At 38.7% G+C, this 13,205-nt stretch overlaps 1 protein-coding gene across 4 annotated transcripts in view; it reads right to left on the minus strand.

The window, feature by feature from the left end:
- Window positions 1-13,205, minus strand: part of gcgra (glucagon receptor a) — a 48,005-nt gene that overhangs the window by 25,103 nt on the left and 9,697 nt on the right. The window contains exon 1 of one of the 4 annotated variants that reach the window (XM_068337338.1): window positions 8,119-8,223. The exons of the other annotated variants lie outside the window; for them this stretch is intronic. The gene's annotated coding sequence lies outside the window, so the exon portion shown is untranslated. Of the gene's footprint in view, window positions 1-8,118; window positions 8,224-13,205 lie in introns of those variants that run through there. 4 annotated transcript variants of the gene reach the window in all.

Raw genomic sequence — 13,205 nt, forward strand, 5'->3', positions numbered from 1 at the left:
TTCAACACGACAGGCAATGCATGGGGGTAGAGACACAGAGACACTGAGATTAAGGACATATAACTTACTTTTTCTGCAGCCACCAGAAATAGTCTGAAATTAAAACCTGTGGTGTTTGACCTACATTTCTGTAACATCAGCAGAGGAACTCACACAAGAACCTCCCACAATGTCCTCTAAAAGGTTGATGATACAACTCCAAAAAGACCTGCTAAATGAAGAAGGCCAGTGTGATCACTGCACCATGTCTTGCATCCACATGATTCTACTGTATATTGAGCACTGGATGCTGACAGGTAGTGTTTATGTACAGTAATCCTCAGTCATATACAGTGGCAAAGCTGCTCAGCTTGGAGGACCCCATGCATGCATGTTCTGACTTTCTTTAACCTTATTTAGCAAGAAAGATCGGCTTGCTTAAAGTAGGAAAATTGAATCATTTGTCAGGTTGAAGCAGCAGGTGGAGAGGTTATGGCGCCCAGGGGCCTTGTAACAGAAACAGGCGTGTGAAAAGTGGTAATAAGGCCTGACTGGATGTTTTTGGGAGTAGCTTACATGTTATACCACTCAGTATTCATCATTGCAAACCTATAATCAGCTCTTGAGAAGAAGGACAGTTAAATAATAAAGACAAACAGCAGATGACAATCCATGTCCTGCTGTTTAATTATTTCAAACCACTTACTGGTTTTGATTTTGTGTACAGCAGGAAGTAGAGGCGTCACAGGTGGAAGTGGGATATGGGTTGTACCCAATGATATCTGAAAGCTTCTTTAAATGATGTGCAGGCTGACATTAATGGGCTATGTGACTGACTTTGTAACAAACAATCAAAAACATGTGACATATATCCACTTATCACTCCCTCCTGTGGCCTAGGATAAACATCAGCACAAATAGTGGCTGCTAGTTAGAATTAGAATCCAGAGCCCAAACTGGAACCTGTTCTAAAATTTGTGTCCATTGGACTTATGAATAAATTTTAATTTTGATCTTGGCTATCGGTTTCTTAATAGATTTCAATCGTGCTCAAGTTAAATTTTCAGTTTCCATGGCTCCCTGTCGTTTCAGCCTTGGATGGGTACTTGAAGCCAGGCATCGCCAGGGACCTCAGCAAACTGCACTACAAAACTGTGGCTTCATTTTGCACTGAAAAATTCAGAGACATCTTGGTGCAGAGTCTGTGGCCAACTTTATTTCATGCAAGGGAGGATGCAAAGCTAACATGTCTAAACACCTTCGCCTACACCAAGTACAAATCAGTGTGTGTGTCATGTCTGATATGTAGCCCCGGTCTTCCTCGCCTGATTCTTTCTCCTCCTCCTCAGTCAACCTTAAGCCAACAGCCAGCAGCACCTTGTTGCAGTAAGTTAAGTGGAAATGAAAAAACATTTATCATATTCTCAATTGTGAAAGTCCAAACAGGTTTTACTTGACCAAACTGCAATGAATTCTGTAAAAGCTGAAATATGTATTTTTCATAGATGAACATTCTCTATTTTGCTGATCCTAGGAGCCACAAAGCCAGTGGATGTTATTCCGTCACATGTAAAGAATACATGAATGAGTCATCAATAATGAATGATACATACACAATGACTTTGACGCATGTTTCTTTAAATAGATTTTCATGATGTCAGAATGTGAGCTGCCCCTGAGCAGAAACAAAGAATCAACAGCAACCAGAAACAAAAGAAAAGAATAGAAATAAGAATCCAAAATGATTCCAATCCCTCAGGTTAGGTGGGCAGATACGGTTCTTACTTTTCTGCTTCAGTTTTAAATCAATAATTATGACATATTTTCCTTTCACGGGCTGTTTCCATTGATATTTTAGTAGGTAATAATTAATATACCAGATAGAGTTAACACAACATAAGTAATTTAACATTGATTTATATTTGTACATCAAGGACATTATTTTTTTGTCAACATTTATTAATCTGTCTTTTTTTTAAACTCTTTTTTGCAACCCCTGTTTTTAGTGCAAAATTGACCCCCAGCTTGTTTATCAGTAGAGAATTATTCCGAATTGATAAGTTATCCTAAGAATATTTCCCTTTCCATGAATGCTGAAATTCACCAGTTAAAGTTATACATTGCAAACATTCGTGAGGATAATGTTAACACCAGTGCAGTCCCTAAAGCAACAGCATGAGTGATGATACATAATGATTAAGTGTGTAAAGACAAGTGGCTTTCCTTGAATAAATCCAGTCTTTCTTGAATGTAACAAGATAAATCCCTAATATTTTAATGAAGGCTGTGTCTTCATGCAAAGTCAGTTTAACATGAATAATTCTGTCTAATAGATTCAAAAGTTTCCTTGCAGAATGTTTCCAAAAATATTTCCTTTGATTAAAATGTTCAAATTCTTCATTCAACATCAGAGACATTTGTCATTAAAATAAGGAATTGTTGTGAGCTGTTCTTTAACAACAACAAAAAAGCATAAAATAACAGCTTAATATCTTATTATACAATCATGATGACATAATGTGATCTGATGTGAAGCTTTGCTCAAAAAGACCGTTTTCATTCTTTCAGCTGACAACAATGATTGTGTGTGTGTGTGTGTGTGTGTGTGTGTGTGTGTGTGTGTGTGTGTGTGTGTGTGTGTGTGTGTGTGTGTGCGTGTGCGTGCGTGTGCGCGCGTGCTTGCGTGTGTGTGTGTGTGTGTGTGTGAGACAGAGAGAGAGAGAGATGGCAACTCTACATAGTTTAGGGCATTCATGCACACTCTTGGGTCAGTAGATGATTGATGAATTGGTTCCTGAACATACCCGTAGGCAAGCAAGAATAAAATCAAACATTTGTCTCTATTTCAGTTCATTCCCACAACCTCTTTTTTTTTTTTATCGCTTGTGTTCCTCATCTGCATTATCTCACTCCATTTCCCCCTCTTAGCATCTGTGTCATCCTTTATCTAAATGTACTCAATCCTTCTCTTCCACTTGCCAGAGAAAGTAGAGAAACTTATCTGAAGCGCCATCCCTTCAGTTCCGCACAGATTATGCACAGCTACTCCCAAACAAACCCACACAAACACACTGACAGTGGACGCTTAAAATATAATGAAGTAAAGTCTGCAGTGAGCAAAGTGTAATGCCTCCAAAATAATTAAAGTTTTTGTTTGTTTGTGCTTTCAGTTGTGTGTGTGTGTGTGTGTGTGTGTGTGTGTGTGTGTGTGTGCGCGTGCGTGTGTGTGTGTGTGTGTGTGTGTGTGTGTGTGTGTGTCTGTGTGTGTCGGACACAACCAGGAAACACAGGCAGACCTGAATGTGGTTAACCTTTAAGAGCTGTCTGAGGGACAGACTGTGTGGCAACTATGTTAACACTTTTTTTTTCCCAGTTCAGTGCTGCAGAGGTTTTCTAAATAACCCTCAAGTGTTATTTATCCTTCCATAAACGGGGTTCACTTGTTGCTAATGACCCCACTCATAAATGAATTAAGCACACAAACAGTCCAGGTTGGAGGAACAGACGGTATCTACAACCACAATTCAGTGCGCTCAGACGGGCGATAAAACAAAAATGGAAAGCAGGAGCCCAATGAGGGAAAGTGGACTGTACGTCATCACAAGCATCCAGCCTGGATCATTTTCAGTCATTTAATTAAACCGGCGAGGCCCACAGCATTTCCCATGTCTGTGTAGTTTATGAACTATACACAACGTATCCTGACTCACACCGCTGAGGAACACAAACATGTGCAAGTCGGTTCAGCATCAACCTGCAGTGAGAGGCTTTCTACTGTAAATATTCAGAAACAACTGGCAAAAGTTTCACATGCAGAGTGCTGCATCTGCAATCACTACTAGATGCCTGTAACTTGTATTTTATAGTATGTTAAATCTATTTGAATCCATGAATCATGACTTTATGACATTTCAAGAATGGTATCATAGCAATAGATTAAACTGGTGGACGTACTGGACCTTAAATAAAACCTGATTTACCTGTTCCCACGCAGAATGCAGCACTCATCAGGAGCATTCATCATTAAAACACTAATGGATGTAGACTTCAGGTCAGGGATGGAAACACCAAGTTTATATAATCTACGTTGTGAGCCAAAACTTCCCCCGCTATATAAAAAGGACCATAAATAAATAATCACAACATCAACAGTGAAAAAAATAGTAATACAACAAATAATTGAAAAAATACTGATGCTTTGAGAATAATACAGGCATTTCTGCATTTTCGACACTTGGATAAAGAACTGAAATACTCAAGTCTACAGATAAAGTGAAGAAATGAATTATGAGATTTCCTACCAAGCATGGAAATTTTTTTTAATAGTTTTTCCAGTCTTTTTTTGAAAATGTGGACAGACTATTATTCCCATTATAGGTGAATGTGAGGAGAGTGAAATTAAGATTAAAAGTTCAAAAGATCTTGATTTAAAAAAATAAAATAAAATTAGAGAATTCACAATACCAAATATAAGATTCACACTTTTATGATTCTAACAAATGATGTGAGAAATTTCATTGAATTCTATCCTCCAGTTAATGAGACTATTTTACATGCATACGGACAAAAGGATGGGCGGACAGACAAGGGGATTACTATATGTGGGACATGATCAAAATTGCAAGTTCTCTTTTTGAAGGGAGGCAGCCTTATCACAGTAGTATCAGAGCAGCTCTGGTCTTCAGTGATAAAAGACTGAATATGCACTAAAGTATCAGTAAATCTTAGTTCCCACACTTTTCTTTCTACTTCCCATAGTGCTCTGCTGCTCATGGTTAAGTTTACAGAATGCTATTGTAAATACTGGCGTTGGTAAACACTGGGGCGGCAGTGGCTCAGCGGTAAAGCGGAAATCTTCTGACCAGACATCGAATCCCGTTCCCGCCAGACATCATCAGAGTGTGTGAGCTGAGTGTGGGAGGTGTCAGCTCGCCTCCCAGCCACTGCCGAGTGCCCTTGAGCAAGGTGCTCAATTGGGGCGGCACCTGAAGTCGCTGCCTCCCCATGTACTGTTGTGTTACTAATGTTCTTTTTTGTAATTTTAGTTTGTCTTGATTCTGTTCGATCTCTCTTGTATAAGTTGGGCTAAAGTTTAGCAACGCAGTAAAAGTTTTTTTTATGAGGTACACACACTAAATTTGCTTGGACGTCGGCCCTGATGACTGCCTGGAGGGAACTAGAAGAGGATGGAAAAGGTGATTCCGTGTGTGGTCAGCCACGAGAAGGCATGGAAGATAAAACTGAATGTATAAAGACAATCAAGTGGTGGAATAACCTTTCAGTGCATTTCATTCACACAAATCCTGTCTCCTAAGTAATAGTACGCAGGCTGTACAACCCCTGAGGGACACATACAGTCTTTATAAAGACACATCGCCACATTAGCAGGTCTCTGTCATGACAGTAGTGGAGTGAAGGCAACAGTCATACTGAAGAGGTGACTTGCTTGTATTTAGAACTCTTTTCAACCATGAATACTGATGCATGCACTTTCGGGTCTCAACAGATTTGTCTACACATTTACATATCTCAATAAAGTTTTAATATTCTTTTCATATCCCATACAAATTTCATTACACACACAGATTCAGAACAAGCATTGGCAGATGTTTGTTGACAAAGCTCCCTGCATCCAGATTATTTTCCACACTAACAAATCTGATGACACACCAACGAATTGGGTATGATATAATGACACATCGATCACATCGAAGTGTTTCACAACCACAACATTCATTCATTCATTGTCAAATATCCTCTCTGTCCGCTGTCGCGGGTCGCGGGTTGCTGGAGCCCCTGCTTACATGGTGCAGGGTACACTCCAGGCACGACACCAGTGCACTGCGGAGCCACAGTTAAACGGACAACAATGCACGCACATAGTCACGCCTACAGACAATTCGGAATCATCAATTCACCTAAGCTGCATGTTTTTGGTGGTGGGAGGAAGCCGGAGATCCCCGAAGAGAGCCCACACAGACACGGGGAGAACATACTCCGCACAAAGTGGGACTCGACAGCGCTGCCCACGTCTACCGTGCCGCTCCCATTTTGCCACTTGCTCATCAAAAAAATAAACAAACAAAAACTCTTTTTTTTTAATTCCCAAAAGTCCTTACTACAAAAGAGATGTGTAAAATTCTCATCTGAGACAAATCCCTCTCACCATCAGCCTGAATTCAACTTGCAACCATGGAAACAAAAAAAATAAATAAACAGATTAAAAGTTTCCAAATACCAAAGAGAACACTTCAGAATTCGGTTGTAGTGTGGAGGGAGTTTTGTGGAAAAAAAATATGACACAACCTTTGAGTTGAAATGTACTAGAAATGAAACATAACTGACAGACAGGATGAAGGGCACCCATTGCTCTATTCTCCTCCTCATTTGTTTATGGCAGAGAATAATAATGACTCCTTGGTAGGGCAGCAGGCAAAGCTATTGTGTGTGTGAAGGACGTGAAATACAGTTTGAACTGATCTCTTTTAGAATATTTTGAGACATTTTTGAAAAGCTAGTAAAAATAATTTAAAAGAGTCCTTGGATATGAGTATAACTGTGTGCAAGTCAGTGTAGTGAGATACAGCTGCAGTTGTGCCCACCCCCAACAAAACAGCTGAATATCATAAGCAAACAGACGCTTATTAGGCAGTAATAAGCCATACACACACACACACACACACACACACACACACACACGCACACACATACATTCACTTACTTATTCCTCTGCATATAATTAATTACACAAGCAACATCCCTTTTCAATCCACTCACAGTTATCCTCAATTTACACAACCTGAAATATCCAATTGAAGAAAAGACAACCAATTAGATTAGCAACAAATGGTTTACCTATGAAAATCCTGACAGAAACGATAGAGTAGATGGATTTATCTTATGTACAGCTCCTGTGGGGAAAACACACAGTGGTGATCGAGTATAATCCACATGCACTCAATATTAGCACATAAAATCTGTTGTGTTAATGGCATAAGTCTGAGAAAGAGCTGTGAGATGGATGCAGAGTGACGCTGCCTTGAGATTATGGAGAAACATGTCTGTGAAGGGCATGAATGATCCCCCAGTGTGCTGGTGTGTGATGAATATTTGATGTAAGTTTATGACAACACAGAGAGGAAAGCATAGCTCATGGTAACTCTCCAGGAAGACAGACCAGAGCTGATCAGTGTGAATGTCTGCAGAAGGAGGAAGCCACAGATATACTTGATCATCTAACAATAATTTTTCATTTCATAAAAATTGTTGTAACTGTTCCACCATGTGCACGTGCACAATATGTGACCTTCCATTAAGTCTTTCAATTTTTATCCCTGCAGATTTTTTTTTTCAAACATGCTCAAGGGGACTACAATAAATTGGCAACTACCCAGTGTGTGCTCTTTATATCATACGCCCAGTAAATCACACTGATTTCCATTCAAATGTAGTCCAAAAAGGGGTTTTTTCCCCTCATATTTCTTTGCTGTTAATGTCACCTATATTCCAGTATTTGACTACGAAAGTTTCTTATAACCTTTCTCCACACCTTTTACAACTTTGGATCAGTGGAGGCTGCATCCAAAAATATTTTATGAAGCTAAAAATCTAAACTTAATTCACATTAAACACATTATGCAAACCCAGGGTTTCAGCTTCTCTGATGCTTTTTCTTTTTTTTTTTCCTTATCATTCATATCTCTTTAAATGCAACACATGCCTTTCAGCAGAGATTGTGCACCACTATCCCCTTATGTAAATCACACAGGGATATTGTTTATAGGGCCTTCTACAATGGGCAGATTTTCAATATGCCTTCAAATGTGGCAGCTAGAAACATTTATGACTCCTGACAAGGTTCAGTAATACGTCATATGAAGTACACTACGTGTTTTTCCAGAATAAACTGATGATGTTCTCCTACAAAAACTGAAAGGTTACATCAACATGAAAAAATGCCAAAAGAAATAAACGTGATCCCTCTGATGAGTAAGAGTTGCGTCACACCTTATAATTGCTAATATGATGACATCAATATACATGACATCTGTACTTCTGGTGAAAGGTTTCTTTTAAAGCACTGTAAGTATTTTTCATGTTTGTCACAGATGTTTTAGTACAGAGGGTTCAGTCACTAACCTGCGTGTTCTTGTGGAGGTCCGCTGGGAGGAATGTGTGCTAGACATGGGTGGAGGTCAATGTCTCCTGCTGTGTACATATTATTTGAAGGCTCGCGTCCCGTCCAGCCATCCCTCACAAAAACACATGACATCAGCAGACTTTTTAGTGATGCAACAGGATGTGATGTTTTTCATCACACGTCCACCACAGCACAAACACAGCTATGTAGTGTCTGCTGTACAGTGCACTGGTGCAGTAGTCCACCTGTACCTGGGGGGGGGGGGGTAGCTCAGTCCATTAGGTCTAGACTTGGGACCAGAGTGTCGCTGGTTTAAGACCAGTGTGGACCAAAAGTATGGAGTGTCAACCAGCACCTCTCCTGCTACCAGTTTATACATCCTCTCCCGATTAGCATGTTTACAAACCCATTGTGTGTGTGTGTGTCCTAAGGCCTGTATATATATATATATATATATATATATATATATATATATATATATATATATATATATATATATATATATATATATATATATATATACACACACACACACACACTGTATATATATCATATATACAGTATACTGTATATACATTATATATATACTGTATATATATCATATATACAGTATACTGTATATACATTATTTATATATATATGTGTGTGTGCGTGTGTGTTTGTGTGTGTGTGTGTGTGTGTGTGTGTGTGTGTGTGTGTGTGTGTGTGTGTGTGTGTGTGTGTGTGTGTGTGTGTGTGTGTGTGTGTGTGTGTGTGTGTGTGTGTGTGTGTGTGTGTGATATATAAGAGTGGAAGAATAATTTCCCGACGGGGATCATCATATTATTAAAAAAAAAAAGAAGACGCAGGTTCCTCCTTTGAGGACAGTGATATTCAGGTTTAATCAAGGCAGACAGACGACTTGAAAGAAGAGTTAAAGAAGCTACTTTTGTCCAACTAGAAACTATCTCAGTAAAGAGGAGCAGGATTAAGACACCATCCATCAGTATTGACCTCCATCCCTAGAAACCACAATGAACATTCACACCTGGGTGCATCTCACAACAAGAGCTCACATGAAGGTGGGCAGGAAGATGACTCCCTTATGAATGGTAATGACTCCTAATAAGACTACTTTTCTTGGTGGGTTTGGTTGTTTGTTGTTTTTCTGGACCAACAGGAGTTTAAGTGTCTGGACTCTACCAGTCAGTCAGAACTGAAGAAGCCTCTCAGAAGAGAGGAGAAACATCTTCAACCAACCTAAAGCAAGTCCAGTTGATTCTGTTTTCATCTTCTTGACTGAATCTAGTCCTTACTTTTATAAAGCCATGGACCATTAGACCCAACAAAGGTCACTATTGTGGGCTACAGTTGATTTATTGTTATGACACATTTAATTAATGTAATCTAAGAGAGTTAGAACCGTTTCACCAGAATCCTGGATTGTCTGTGCTCCTCATCATCTTGTCTCTTCAGCACCGACTCCATATGGTAGCAACAAAAAAGCTAACGGCAATCCTGAGCTCCAACAACTTTACTTTATTGCTATAAGGACTGGAACAAGAGCAACAGAGCCATCACAAACTATGGAGTAATAAAATACCACAGACAGTATAACCTGTTTGATCTGGAGAGTTATACATCAGTTCATTAATAATGGAATGACAAGGTGACACAGAAAAAAATTTAATGTCAAAAGTCAAGACAGTTTATAGAAAACGTTCGCCTGACTTGTTATTATCTCGAGGAGGGTGTATGTATGCCTTCTGCTTGTTTGGACAGGGTTAAAAATTTACAGCATTGTGACCTCTGTCTCACCTATAGAGGTCAATAGAGCTTGTTCTATCACACACAACTGTGACAGCTAAATGATAAGATCATATTAAGCGCATCAAAAATTAGTTGAAATGTCTTTTAATCGGCCACAGGCCAGTCGCCACAGTCATTTTATTTTATCGAATCAGAAGCATTGAATGGGGCACAAAGACACAGAGGTGTCAGCCTCTGGGTCTTTGTGGATGTTGTTGGCTGATATGCTAGATATTATAGAATTACAGTCCTTTTACCTTTTTAATAGAAATGTTGCCGCAATATTCTTTAATTGTCATTAAAGAACATTGCTATAAATCATAAGTAGCAGACAAAGCTACTGCCAGTTTATTAGAGTAAATTTCCTTTCAGATGTTTCACATTCTGTGGATCAGTAATAATCAGTAAAGTGGGATTAGAACCCATTTCAAAATCTTCTTTTTTAATTTATTCGAAGATAATTTTTTTGTGTAACAGTACAAAAAAAAAATCCTCATATACAGCCTGTTTTCTTTTTTATTCATTGGGTGGGTGAATGAATTAATAGATTTTCTGATCTTACTCTTCAACTTCTGTTGCAGGAAACATTTTATGAGATGTGTTTTTCATATGAGGACCTCATTTGCAGTGAAGTACAGTCATTTTTTGTTTCTTTCCATCCGTCCAGATGGAAACACGACAACATATTGATGCCTGGGGACATGATCACTGTTAACATTCAGCCTGTGGGTATTTTTCATTTAAAGTCATTATAATCTGAAATAAAAACCCTCATCTATCAGGCATTGAAAACAATTAACATTTAATGTACTTGTTAAATAATTAAATTTGGACAAAATTACATTTGAGTGAGACTCACTGTTCAGTTTTATAAAATGATTCCACTCTAAAATGAGCAGTGTTCCAGAATTTACACATCACTTGCCCAGCCTTCAACTGGACAGCACACGTCCCAAACACAAAGGCTGTGACAGTTTCCAGTTGAGCAGTGTTTGGATAAAGCGGCTGTTGTTTGTGCTCTGTAGTGTGATAATAAGGCCTATGCTGGGGTGCAAAAAGGGCTACACTTGACCCATGACCCATACTAGCTGTAAGGGAGGTGTGGTATTTTTAGTGCCTCACCGACGTGGTTCTGAATAAACACAAAATGACTCAATCCTGTTACGTCCTCCAGGGTTTACACAGCAGTTGAGAGAAAAGTAAATCCTTGTTGTGTTCTTTTATCTTTTCAAATGCTTTGCTTCACCTCAGCTTGTATTGATTCTCCCACTGTAATTTTTTTTTTTTTTTTTTCGCGAGAAAATGTCTCCGTGTGCACCGAAGGGGAATTTACTTCCCGCAGGACACCGGCTTAACTCCCCATCTGAGTGAGCCAGATATGAACACAACTACCACCTTTCAAATTCTCCAAGTTCATGCCCAATGTGACCAGCATTGACCCCTGAACATGAACATGCATACATTCCACTCAGCACAGCAGTAGGTTGGTCATTAGTAATTAATCATATAAGCCACACTGAGCCCAACTGTGTGATTCATCTTAGAGCCAAGTGATATGATCCTAGCATTACAACCCACTGCTTTCAAAGCGCCAACGGCATACAGCAAGAATTATTCTAATGATGACCTGTGAGAATGAATCCACACATCTCTATCGTCCACAAAACATGTGTTTGAATTTAATGGACTTAAAGATGATTGTCTGCCATTTACCAGACATCATAAGAATTTACATTAAGACACGGAAAGGAGCGCAAAATTATTTCTATTGGTCCACATGTTGAGCTCTGTCAGTGTCATCAACTTAATATATGGGACTTGAAAATATGGTTTGGATTTTCATTTGGAGAATTTTTTTTAAAAAAGTGTGCACTGTCTGCAAAGAAAAAAATGCTGTTTTTAATCAGGCAGTGCTGTCTGGCTTGAGGTCACAACACACTGGACAGAAAATGTTTCCTTTTACCTGAACTAACATTTTCTGTGAAATTAAGCATCACAGAATTTGGAGCACCACATCTAATGCTTACAGTAATTTTCACCCTTTTTCAGTTTAGTGAGTTCTGCAATATTAAAAAAGGGAGTTGTGTGTCAAATCTTGAATGTACCCCCTATTGATATGAAAATAAATCTGAGGGAGTGATGATTTCATTCAGTCTGACAATGTCAGTCCAGTAATTCAATAGGTCTAATGTCTGCGTAGGTGCGAGCTAATAATAGGTCATAAAATAGCTGCAGGTCAAGCAGCCACCAGTTTAGTCAGTGAACCAAGGCTTCAAAATATGATGCACAACTTGCCCTTGACTGTTTTACACATGTTATAAAGATAGCAATAATAAATTAGAAAATGTGTGTAAAAAGGTCACAGATTGACATTTCTTCATGAGAAAAAAATTGATTTGTGATGATGTAAATTAACTATAATTTCTATTAAAAATTAATATGAACAAACTGACATGATATTAAGCTCAAATATCCCTAAAAATGTAGAAATAAATGAAAGTGATTACAGAAATTATGCATACTCTTGAAGCATTACGAAGCAGGCATTGAATTCTGTCCAGTTTTTTTAGAAAATCTATGGCTGATGGGACCACACCCTGTTATTTATGGACAAGAGTATTAACAAATATTAAATTTCTGGTTTCATTTAAGTTTCTTTAAACATTAATAAAAGTTGTCTATTTGTTTTGGGTAAGAACATGTATATAGATTTTCCTGACTATAATACATTAAAAATATGATGTAATAGCAGATGTTAATAACGTAGGCTACATTACTTCCAGTCAGTAGCAACAAGAAACTGACACCTGACACATCACCGAGCATACAAATATCAGTCGGACACTGTCACGGAAGAAACACCAAGAAGTTTGAATATTTCCACAGATGTTTTCAAAAGCGCTTCAAGGCTTCATTGAGACCAAATCAGACATGGAGGCATTTGGCAGACTAGAGCGATGGTGAAGAGGGACGCAACTGGCAGAGAATCATTGTTTCATCTTTAAACTCCACCTTGATAATGCCTGGTTCCAGGCTCCAGGCTGAGGAGCAACAACTATTCCAAAACGTTTTCTACATCTGCAACAGCTTTCCAGAATATTTCTGCGTCCCTGTTGGTGAAGCCTCCTGGCAGCACAATGTTGTCTGTGGCACCACAAACTAGAAAGACCTGTGAAAGTGCACGTCCACCATGGTTTTTTTATTAGTCATCATTACACCCAGAGCTGCAAGCTATATATTCAGGATTCCACCACACTAAACAAAATTACAGTAAACTCGAAACACCTCTTTTTAATTT

Source organism: Antennarius striatus, chromosome 16 (genome assembly GCF_040054535.1).
Source record: "Antennarius striatus isolate MH-2024 chromosome 16, ASM4005453v1, whole genome shotgun sequence".
In the NCBI taxonomy this organism is placed as follows: domain Eukaryota; kingdom Metazoa; phylum Chordata; class Actinopteri; order Lophiiformes; family Antennariidae; genus Antennarius; species Antennarius striatus.